Below are 12,889 nucleotides of genomic sequence, written 5' to 3'. Positions count from 1 at the left end.
GAGCAGATCCATGGATAAAATAGCGCAGCTTGGTATCAGTTGAACGCGCGCGTGCTGCTCGATGTGCTACCATATGCTGTGTACACTTCGAACCATAGACAAATAAATACGTATAGACTGAAAGGTAGCATCCGCGGAAAAGCCTCATTTAAATAACATTTGCATATAACGTACAGATACTCCATAGAAGCTCCATGGTGATAAGCGTATTTTTTACCACTTTCGGCCACACCCCCTGGGAGACATTTGAACCGAATCCTAAGCCGCCATTTGCATATTACTAATGAATCATTTATTTTTTCTTTGCGTACTCGCAAGATACTGTGATTTGATTGGACCTTACCTTATGAATAATGTATTTTTCTATTGAAATTCGTACGTCATAATTTGACCCCATCGTCACTTCCGCTTAATTAAAGGCTGAAAGATGACGTCACCCGCACAGAAGAAGATTATATCCTTGAAAGATTTTCGGTGAGTACTGTCAGATTAACGCTGAATTTTAATTCATTTACAAAAATAAATCAAAAGATCTAATGTTATATGGATCTTGAGAAGTCTGGGTACAACATGAATTAATTTGTGTTTATAAAAAGTGAATAATTAGGAAGCAAACGACTTGCGAAAACTCAAAACTATTTCCATCGTCGTGAGCTAAAAATGTAGGCTAGATTACATGTAAATCTCCATCTGCTACCATTTGGGTAGGCACTTATGAACCAAGTTTGAAAGGATACTTGTAAAATGACGTCACTCTCGCCGATGAATATTCATTAGATCGTGGTCGTGCGTGTTCAATACACACTGAGTGCAGGCATGCAGAAAGTTATACGCGAGGAACTTTGGCTCCAGAGACAAGTTGTCAAATAACGTGTGTGTGTGTGTGTGTGTGTGTACCATCGGCTGGTAGTATATTCCATGCTGTCTACGACTTCAAACCGCTTCGGAGAGAGTGCAATTCGGTAAAACGAAGTTTCCGATATAAAGAGATAATAACACTATAATTATGTACAGTACGTTGAGAGGCAAATGTCAGATCAGGGGAGGCAGGAGTACAATCAGGTTTTTTTTTAAGGGAAGAATAGTGTAGAATAAAAGGTATTAATATAGCCAATTGATCTAGTAGAGTGAAGTGAACAATGATATGTTTAAAAAAAAAGAATGAATATATGGTGAAGCCAATTTAAAAGGAGGTGAGACAAGTTTCAATGGAGGTTTTTAAAAAGATCAACTGCATTATGGTGAAGCCAATTTAAAAGGAGGTGAGACAAGTTTCAATGGAGGTTTTTAAAAAGAATAAACTGCATTATGATGAAGCCAATTTAAAAGGAGGTGAGGCAAGTTTCAATGGAGGTTTTTAAAAGAAATTAACTGTACTACAAATTTAAAAGGAGGTGAGGCAAGTTTCAATGGAGGTTTTTAAAAAGAATAAACTGTACTACAAATTATGGTGAAGCGAATTTAAAAGGAGGTGAGGCAAGTTTCAATGGAGGTTTTTTTTAAGAATAAACTGTACTACAAATTTAAAAGGAGGTGAGGCAATTAAGTTTCAATGGAGGTTTTTTCAAAGAATAAATTGTACTATAAATTATGGTGAAGCGAATTTAAAAGGAGGTGAGGCAAGTTTCAATGGAGGTTTTTAAAAAGAATAAACTGTACTAGCTACAAATTATGGTGAGGCGAATTTAAAAGGAGGTGAGGCAAGTTTCAATGGAGGTTTTAATTTTAAAAGACTAAACTCTACTACAAATTTAAAAGGAGGTGATCGAGGCAAGTTTCAATTACTAGGTTTTTAAAAAGAATAAACTGTACTACAAATTATGGTGAAGCGAATTTAAAAGGAGGTGAGGCAAGTTTCAATGGAGGTTTTTTAAACGAATAAACTACTACAAATTTAAAAGGAGGCGAGGCAAGTTTCAATGGAGGTTTTTAATAAGAATAAACTGTATTATGGTGAAGCCAATTTAATAGGAGGTGAGGCAAGTTTCAATGGAGGTTAGGTCACAGACACCAATATACATGTATACCCAAAATATTTCCTATTCGCATGTCGTACATAATCATTTGAGGGTCTACTTCCAATATGGCTTATAAATGACTGGTGAAATGTTAGCCCATGAGGTCAAAGTGCATGGTATAACAGTCATGTCCTCAAAAAGCATATTCTTTCATCCAAGTGATATTTGTGACTACAGAGGTTTTGCATATTTAATGAGCTTGATGAAGACCAAAACACATGCCACGAGAGGATTATGATGAATCTGGCCAATTTGCTCATTAGCATAGGGACCTGCACTCTGACTGATAAGTTTTTAATCTCCTGAATTCTTTGATAGGATCAATTTGAAAATTACCTCTTGTGTGAGTGAAGATTTTTAGTCAAATTTCTATTGTCAGCAAGGTCATGGTAAAAATGTAAATATATAATATATTCTTGGTCTAGCAAAGGCAGTGCCATAAATTGTGACTGCATGTAGTTGAGAATCCATCTTATTAGTCATAAAACATCAACGGCTAATTGTATCCATTCAACTTAGGGTTTCTTACGATACTTGCTAATGTTAAATCATGGAAGAATCACCTGTGTAAATAATGATACATTGTTTGTTAGCATTAATCGGCATTGAGGCTGATCAATTTCTTTGATAACTATTTGATGCAAGATTACCAGGGGCGGATCCAGCTTTTTATAAAGGGGGGGGGGTTGGGGTGGTATGCGAGGGAGCGTAGCGACCGAGTCCAAGCGAGCGGAGCGAGCGAGGGGGGAGGGTGTGGGAGGGGGGTGTCCCCCCTCCCACAGTGGGAAAATTTTTGAAAATCTGTGTGTGAAAATGCCGTTTTCTTGCTTTAAAAAAAAAAAAAGATTTAAAAAAATGGTCCCCGGATTTTTTTTTTGGGGGGGTTGCACCCCCCCAACCCCCCCTCTAGATCCGCTTCTGATTACATGACCTTTTTGTTTTATTCAGTATATTTAGAATGTCTCATAGCATTTTGAACATAATTTGCGACCATTTTTGCTGCCCACTCAACAGTCTTTGTAGATGTTTGTGCAAAAGCTTGATAAGAATGCATGCCGTTATTACACAGTACTTGCCAACTTTTAGTATCTTTTATCATGATCCTAGGCCTGCCAGTACTGAAAATAAACGTATTTTAAACTGTATTATATAGCGTATATTTTTATTTACTCAAACTGCAGTTGCTTTCCATGATCATGTCCTGGTTTTATAATACTTGCTGTTAACTAATGTAATTGTCACTTGTTTTTTTCTAACAGCGAGAATATATTGTTATATGTGTCCAGCCACCCCAATACCAACAATAAATACATTGATTTAAAGATTCTCATTGATCTTGAACAATCACATCCTAAGCTGTAAAATGATTTATCTTGTTAATATTGATCAATAATATCCCTCGCTAGTACTTGATTGAATGCGAATAAGTTTGGTGAGAGCTTCAACAAATAAGAGAACAAGATTTGGGGTTCACTTAAGCATGCGATGTGTAATATGTAGTTCAACTACTTAGCAGTGAGCAAAACACGGATATCAAAGTCTTGTATTTTGTCTTCAACTTTTACAACCTCACATTTTGACAGTATGAAGAATTTTTTTTTCCGGAAAAACCAATATTCTAAATATGCGTTTGGAAAACTGAATTACTATTTTGGCTATTTTCTACGAACCTTCCCTGGCAACTTATTGTTGATATTTGGGTGGCTGGCCACATTTTGTTTTGTTGAGAAAAAATATCAAAGAGTATATGAAAAAAATATTTATGTAAAAAAGCTTGCCTAGCTGTTGGTATTTTCTTCTGTTGTACTTTGTCATGTAACTCTGATAGATTTAATTTCGTTACACAAAACGGGGTTCAGTATTCAGAAAAACCATTAACCTTGCCTCAACCACAACAGTACTTGCCAAACTGGATAAATCAACATTATATCAAGCTGTGTCGAAGAACTTAATGATCATGTAGATACCATTAAGTGCATACATATGTAATGTATTTCAAGCTGTATGACATAGATATTCTTTTCCATCCAACATCAGCTTCTACTATTTTTTTAAGGTTAGTATTTTGTCATGTTGGCAAATTGTGAAATAGTTCATGTTGAAATATGTTGCATTACCTGTCGTGCATTTCTAATGTTATTTTTTAGTATATATATTCTGTCATCATTTTCAGTACATAAAAGTTTATTCAATGTATGCCTTTACCAAAGTTGGCCATAAGCACAGTGGGTACCAACTATCACTGAAGACAACACGACAATTACTCAAAATATATGTATAGCCTTATAAATGTACAAGTCAATAAAATCTACTATGACTACATAGCTTTTCTTTGTGCAACACAGTCATATTTCATTTGGATCAATTCAAAATTGAGTGGTGTTTTGGGGGTAATGCTATGGTATAACTGCAGTTATGTTGTCCTCTGACAGTTGGTGTTGTAATGATGTGATTGGCAGTGTGTGGACGTCATGTTATAAGAGAAAAAAGAAAGTTAAAGTGACAGTGTTGGCTTTGAAATGGACTCAACCTATGAAAGTTAAAGTTTGTGCTGCAGAAACTGGTGTGGTAGTGGGATGATAATGATGATGAGGAACAGGGCCGGTATTCAATGCTACTCTTAAAGCCACAATTTTAAGTATATTTTACTCAGTATTTTGCAAAAGTAAAATACTTATCCATCTTTGGTATTCAATTGCATTTTTTGGGGGGGCTAAATATTTTGCTTAAATGTAAGTCAGCCATCTACTAGTCTTAAGTCTACATATACAAAAATGATACGCACAGAAATACATTCACACATTTGGCACTATTTGGCTCAAAATTTATAACATCACAATGGGTATTAGTATTTACTTCAATTTGGATAAGGTAAATTCTGAGATCTGATCTGCATCAAGTTTAAGCATTTTGTTAAGCCAGCCAAATTGCTAAGTAAAATACTTACAAAATGAAAACTTAAAATTTAATAGGCGGCCGAGGTATTTTTTTTTTTCCAGAGGACATGTTCAGATTTCTTGTTGACAAAGGATGACGTGATGATTATTTTGCATAACCTGGCTTATCAAAAAATATATTATGTATATTCCATTTCAGTGATAATTGCATTTTTGGGGAGGGGATATTACATATTTGGGGAATGGAAAAGTTCAAAATTAATGCATACTTAAAGGAGAATGAAACCCTTGAAACCAGCTGAATCCATATCAAAGAGAAAAATCTAAGAAACATATTGTTGAAAGTTTGAGGAAGATTGAATGAATAATAAGAAAGTTATGAGCATTTGAATATTGAGATCACTAATGCCATGTAGATCCTCCAATTGGCAATGCGACCAAGATCTGTGATGTCACACACGTACAACTCCCTCATTACTTTAGTACTTATTTCACTTATATTCTCATTTTTATAGAGTCTATCACAAGGTGAGGTGTTCTCTTTATGAGAGGACAAGTACAGAGGTTTCACAACATTATATCATTGATGAATCGTTTGTCACATCATTAGAATGAGCAAAAAGAGATGTTTTGGGGTATATTTTCAGTGTACAAAAGGGGAGAGTTGTTCATCTGTGACATCATAGATCTTGATAGCATTGCCGATGGGAGGATCTCCATAGCATTAGTGATATATCGACATTCAAATGCTCATAACTCTTCTATTGCTAGTCCTATTTTACTCAAACTTTTGTTGATCTTATTCTTTGATTTTTCTGCTTTCACAAAAGCTAACTTGCTCCAAGAGTTTCATTCTCCTTTAACCTAATTACGCAGGGGGGGGGGGGGGCTCTGAGCTCTGTGATTTAAAAAAAAAAAGTCTTTTGCATGTTTTGAGACCAGTTTTGCGAAGCCCGCGGGTACTGGGTTCTGAAAATTACCAAACAATTTGAAGGTGCATATCAAACAAAAATGACTAAAAATTGTGATATTTGTGTACCACGTCAATGGAATATGCGTTTTCATCCAAAATTCATAAATGCCTAATTGTTTTTAGTTTTGTTGAACTAAACTGATTTATTTTTTGCTGTTACGAGAGTCCCAGCAAAGTTCGTTGAATAAAAAAACAATGCAATACAAAGGTACAAAACCCAAGAATTATAAAATAAAACACCACAAAGAGTTTCTAAACCAAAAATTAGAACATTTGGAGCTTTATTTGGGGAGTTAGAGGAATAGGTATAGTATACTAATTATGCACAAATGAGCATAATCAATTAATAGCAATTTGCATGAAATAAATAACTACACAATTTTGTGGATTATTACAAGCAATTGCAATCTATTTCTTCACTATTCATTGTTTTTAGAAACCTCATTGTAGACTTGCCTCATGCACCTCCTCTCAAGTTGGCTTCATCATTTGAATTATATTCTACACTTATCATTCTTTAAAAAAAAATCATTGTAGACTTGCCTCCCCAGGACCAAAATCCAATTGAAACCAGTTGGATTTCCAACTGGTTTCAATTGGTTTCAATTGGTTTCAATTGGTTTCAACTGGTTTCAATTGGTTTTAACTGGAATATAACAATTTCCAGTTGAAACCAATTGAAACCAGTTGGGCAACTGGAAATCCTAACTGGAACCCGTTGGGCAACTGGAAATCCTAACTGGAACCAGTTGGGTAACTGGAAATGACTTCTAACTGGAACCAGTTGGGTAACTGGAAATCCTAACTGGAACCAGTTGGGTAACTGGAAATCCTAGAACTGGAACCAGTTGGGTAACTGGAAATGACCTTCAACTGGAAATGATTTCTAACTGGAACCAGTTGGGTAACTGGAAATCCTAACTGGAACCAGTTGGGTAACTGGAAATGACTTCCAACTGGAAATGATTTCTAACTGGAACCAGTTGGGTAACTGGAAATCCTAACTGGAACCAGTTGGGTAACTGGAAATCCTAACTGGATCCAGTTGGGTAACTGGAAATGACTTCCAATTGGTTTCCAATTGGAAATTTTCCAGTTACCCAACTGGTTCCAATTGAAACCAGTTAATTTGCATATTATCTGCCAGTGCGCACAGATTAATGTTTTATGTGATTCATCATCATTTAGAATGTATCTATTTAATTCTTTTCTATTTCAAGTACCATACTTGTTTCAGATAAGTGTTTAGAATGCTTAGGAGTGAAAACCATGTTCATAAATGTTATAGATTATAATTAAAACAGATTATATGATAATTAGTACACCACTAACTGTTACCAAATTACATCAAATACAAATACATATATTTGAAGATCTTTCATGTAAATATATACATTATGAAAGTCTATTTATCATTGCCCTTTACATTGGTATTATAGACGTATAGCACTGCTTCTTTGTTGGCATGAGCAATAGTTAAAGCAAAATCTAATTAATTTGTGACTAATTAGGTCATTCCAACTGGAAGTTCCAATTGGATCCAGTTGGAAACCAATTAGTTTCAACTGGTTCCAGTTGAAACAAGTTGCCTCCAATTGGTTTCAACTGGAACCAATTGAAACCAGTTACCTCCAATTGGATTCAACTGGTTTTAATAGGGAAATTGGAACAACTGGAACCAATTGAAACCAGTTGCCAACTGGTTGCTTTATTGGTTTCAACTGGAACCAATTGAAACCAATTGCCAACTGGTTCCAGTTGCCCAATTGGTTTTAACTGGAACCAGTTGGCAACTGGTTTCCATTGGTTCCAGTTGTTCCAATTTCCCTATTGAAACCAGTTGGCCAACTGGTTTCAATTGGTTTTGCCCTAATTGGTTTCAACTGGATTTTGGTCCTGGGTCACCTCCTCTCAAGTTGGCTTCACCTTAATATTCATTCTTTGTTAAAACATCATTTTACACTTGCCTCACCTCCTCTCAAGTTGGCTTCACGGTTCACCATAATATTCATTCTTTGTTAAAACATCATTGTACACTTGCCTCACCTCCTTTCAAGTTTGCTTCTACATAATATCCATTATTTGTTAAAACATCATTTTACACTTGCCTCGACCTCTCAAGTTAGCTTCACCATAATTTGTAGTACTGTTTATTCTTTTTTAAAACCTCCATTGAAACTTGCCTCGCCTCCTTTTAAATTTGTAGTAGGGTTTATTCTTTAAAAAAACCTCCATTGAAACTTGCCTCACCTCCTTTTAAATTCGCTTCACCATAATGCAGTCTATTTTTTTTAAAACCTCCATTGAAACTTGTTTCACCTCCTTTTAAATTTGTAGTACAGTTTATTCTTTTAAAAAACCTCCATTGAAACTTGCCTCACCTCCTTTTAAATTCGCTTCACCATAATTTGTAGTACAGTTTATTCTTTTAAAAAACCTCCATTGAAACTTGCCTCACCTCCTTTTAAATTGGCTTCACCATAATGTAGTTTAATCTTTTTAAAAACCTCCATTGAAACTTGTCTCACCTCCTTTTAAATTGGCTTCACCATAATATTCACGTAAGGTATATTCATTCTTTTTTTAAAAACATCATTGTTCACTTCACTCACCTAGATCAATTGGCTATATATAATACCTTTTATTCTAAACTTTTCTTCCCTTTAAAAAAAAAACCTGATTGTACTCCTGCCTTCCCTGATCTGATTTGCCTCTCTCAACGTACTGTACAAATAGTGTTATTATCTCTTTATATCGGAAACTTCGTTTTACCGAATTGCACTCTCTCCGAAGCGGTTTGAAGTCGTAGACAGCATGGAATATACTACCAGCCGATGGTACACACACACACACACACACACACGTTATTTGACAACTTGTCTCTGGAGCCAAAGTTCCTCGCGTATAACTTTCTGCATGCCTGCACTCGGTGTGTATTGAACACGCACGACCACGATCTAATGAATATTCATCGGCGAGAGTGACGTCATTTTACGAGTATCCTTTCAAACTTGGATCATAAGTGCCTACCCGTAACCATTTGAGACCTCGTATTAATTATCACGCCAGACTTTTGGGCGAGAGTTAATTTCTCTGAAATTTCGACGCCTACCGAGATCTCGGCGCATGGAAAGAACTAACCCACGGGGCTCCGGCCCGCGGGCCGAACAACAACAACAACCCCTGGGTTAGGAAAGAACTAGATATAGTCCCTTTAACGTTTAGGCTAGACGTTGTCTGGGATCTATCGCGCATCCATATTGACTCTATAGAAAGACATTCACTCCATTAACCCGTTCCCTTCTTTGAATTCACATATCAATAGGACCGGAGCCTAGTCCTGGCTTGATTTTTTAATTTTATAAAGATGTTTCATTTCCCAAAGGCAAAGTCCAAACTTATTTATAGTTCTTTTCATGTTTTTTTTTAATTTTTCTAAACTTGAAAGTTAATAATAGGCCTACAGTAGTAGGGCCTACAGGTCTTGGCTAAAGCTAAAAGAAAACTTTTCTACCTCTTATCCTATCTATTCTCTAGCTTAGGTTTATAGACCTAGACTAAACTTACTTAGGCCTACAAGGCTACAACAAAGCGACCTCCTGTATAATCTATATAGGCCTAGCCCTAGGGCTAGGCCTAGTATTATTTCAGTCACTAAGTCAGGGTCTAAGTTAAGGATTTATTTATTGGAGTTATAGCTTTTGTTTGGCCTAACGTGTAGATTTTTCATCGGGGCATTTGTCGTCAGAGCAAATGTCATGAAACCATTAAAAAAAACCTGGGTCAAGACAGCTTTAGTTTAGATCTAACACTTGTATGATTCAATAACATTGAAATTTCGCAGAATGGTAGGTTTAACAAAAATGAAATTTAAATCTACTTTTGATGTAGATCTAGATCTACTTACATTTAGTTCCAGATCTATGTACGCCAGAGTCTGTGATTAGATCTAGATATATACGCTATAGTCCAAGTGTTATGTGTTTTAATTTTTTTTTACAATAGCTTGTATTGCTGACATTTCTGTCTGTGTGTATTGTTCTATTCAACAGACATAGAACATGATGCTGCTTCACATCCTCTTTTAGAGACTCGAGGATTACAAGACCGAATTAAGCTGCAGGACCCTCCTGATTCATAAAGGTAAAACAAAAAACAATAATCATCCTATCTATCAAACTGAATGACTTCATGTATTTACAGACCAAATGACTTTATCCAAAAATGAGTCCAGATGTCAATGATTTCATTGTCCTAAAAGCGTTATATTAAAATCCATTTCAAATTTCAATACCCATGTTCAATAATTTACAAGATAATAACTCTTTTTAGTGTCAATACACAAATCAATTTCTTTGAAAATTTGCTAACTCATAGATTTTGGCATCATTGGCATCTGGAGTCATTAATTTTAGCCATGCCTTATTTCGGTGCAAATCAAAATCTACATCTCTGCAAAAAATACATACTGACTATCTAAATATGAATATGGTATCAAATTATTTGGGAGAATATACTGATTCTAGTGTTATATAATTATTATGTGTTCATGACATATTTTTACATTAAATTGGGGTTTTGTGAGGTGTCCTTTTTTTTGGGGGGGGGGCTCACATGGTAGACCAAGATATAAGTTGTATTGACTAAATGAAAATAAAATCAGCTCAGAGACTAGGCTGGAGTCGTATTGACAGGCTCCATTTTAATTTTCACCTGTCATGTTTTCAGGGGACAATTAATATCACCTACCGGTAGATCTAGCTTGTCAAAATTAAATAAGAAAATCAGAATATACTAGGCTAAGCAAGTGGAAAATCATATGTAATCAACTTATTTGCTTCCTACCCACTCATGAATTCTTCAATCCACACCAGATTTTGTAAAGGTGACTCATTCGGCTTGTGGTTTCATTAAACTTTTATACATATTTTTTAATTTTTTTAATTTTTTTATGATGGCTTGATTGAATTGCTAACATTTCTGTCGTTTTTTTTTTTTTCAACAGATATGGAACATGACTCTGCTTCACATCCTCTGTTTTAGAGACTCAAGAAATACAAGACCAAATTAAGGGTTTGCTTTTTAATTCCAATAATAATTTTCTGGAGGAAGAATTAGGGAATAATGCATTGACAATATGCCAAACATCCTATATCAAACTGAATTACTGCATGTATTTACAATAGAGTGTTGTAACCGCCCCCCCCCCACACTACTGACCAAACAAAACCCATAAACAATTTAAGAGGGATACGGTTATTTTAGGGGTAATTATACTTGCTGATTGTAGCAGTAGTTTTTACAATTATGGATGTAGATAATGATAATGTTTATAATAATAATACTTAGAATAATAAATTTATTACAATGACATAACAGGAATGATAAATAAAAATTCAGCAATACAATATGTACATGAAATTGTGTAACAATTTTGGCAATGAAGAATGTTTAACAAAAATAATGATCAATGAATTCGGGGGGGGGGGGGCATGTGACATTGCATCTGTGTTTGTGAGGACAGTAGTCTCTTTCACACCATTTCATCTTAAGCAGATGGGAACGAGTTCTGATCAAAATTTGATCTTTAAACTCAAGAGGAAAATAATTGTTACCTGATTTATGTATTTGGAATAAAATGAATTGAAATAATAATTTTGTCATTGTCACTGAATTAACAAGTCTTCTATAATTCTTTTTAGCTGAGAGTTTAGGTGAATCAAGTTATTTCAGGAGACACTGGAAGTACTAGTAGAATTAATGGACGAGCAATAGTGAACAAGCAGCATAAATTTAAGAGTAATGAGACCTACATTTTGCAGCCATGGATCAAGGTTGGAGGGGTGGTAGTTGCAGGTTTTCTCTGTAAAAATCACCCCCATTAAAAAACATAACAAATAATATATAAAGATATTTAAAAAAAATGAATAAATTTGAAAATAAAATAGAAAACAATCCTTTTGAGAACCAGGACCTTTAAGGTGGAGGGCAAAAGACCCCCCCCCCTTAAAGAATGTTTGATCCATGGCTGTTATGTAGATGTGATAGAGAATTTCTAAATATATATATTTTTTTTAATGAGAAAGATACATGGGTGATTTCATGTTTGCTGTTGAACTTTTGGTGTGGCGTCTTACAAGTTTTACATCATCATTACAGCACCAAAATTACAATCAAATTGATTCATAGATTCATCTCACTTGATGTTGAGCTATTAATGTGATTTGGATTATTTTTGTAAACTCACATTAGGTTTTGGAGGAAGGAAGAACTAAATTGTGCTACGAACACCAACGCCAAAGTTGGAATCACCCAGTGTATTTTCTTTTTTTAATGAATTGCGAGAAGAGCTGAGAGGTGGAAAATATAAGAGAAAGAGTTGTGTGTGTGGTTTAATAATGAGAGTGCGATATGGCAAAGAGAGAGCTGAAGAGAGATTAAAAGAATAGATAATATATTATAATAATAATGTGAAGGGGCATAGGGTGCACAAGAGAGTGGACAGAGCCAATTGACAATTTACCCACAAGGAGAAACCATAAAGGGCCATTTTATTCTTTATTTATTTTGAGAGGAGGCGGGGATAAATGAGGGAGAAACAATTTATAAAGAGTGGGGAAGAGGAATAAGATGAATAGAGATGACTTAAAGACAAAAATTAGGCCAATCAGAGTGTGTGTGTGTGTGGGGGGGGGGGGCAAAGCCGATCAGTGCGCCCCCCCCCCCAATTTGACAGGCTCAATTAAAAATTGTAATGTAAAGTGTGTCCCCCTTCTGAAAGTGAAGACCCCCCTTTTTTTTGCTTTTCAAATTTTTCCTTGAGAAAATGTGCCCCCCTTTGGAAAAATCCTAGATCCGCCCTGCCTGAAACTGATGAAGTTTGGTAATGACATGTCACTTATCTGTGCTGTTAAAAAGAGTGAACACAAAGAAATTAGATTACCCCCCCCCTGCAAAAAAAAAATTAAATGATCATTATCAATAATTGGAAAAGCTTAGCG

The 12,889-nt window shown here is 35.3% G+C and overlaps 1 long non-coding RNA gene across 1 annotated transcript; it reads left to right on the top strand.

The window, feature by feature from the left end:
- Nucleotides 1-316: 316 nt before the first annotated feature.
- Nucleotides 317-11,284, top strand: LOC135153768 (uncharacterized). Its single transcript, XR_010293274.1, has 3 exons — nt 317-474; nt 9,941-10,031; nt 10,894-11,284. It is a non-coding gene; the product is annotated as an uncharacterized LOC135153768 (long non-coding RNA).
- Nucleotides 11,285-12,889: the final 1,605 nt, after the last annotated feature.

The sequence above is a fragment of the Lytechinus pictus genome, chromosome 3, assembly GCF_037042905.1.
Source record: "Lytechinus pictus isolate F3 Inbred chromosome 3, Lp3.0, whole genome shotgun sequence".
Lineage (NCBI taxonomy): Eukaryota > Metazoa > Echinodermata > Echinoidea > Temnopleuroida > Toxopneustidae > Lytechinus > Lytechinus pictus.
The sequence above is the reverse complement of the archived record's forward strand: the minus strand, read 5'-3'. Positions and strand labels throughout refer to the sequence as shown.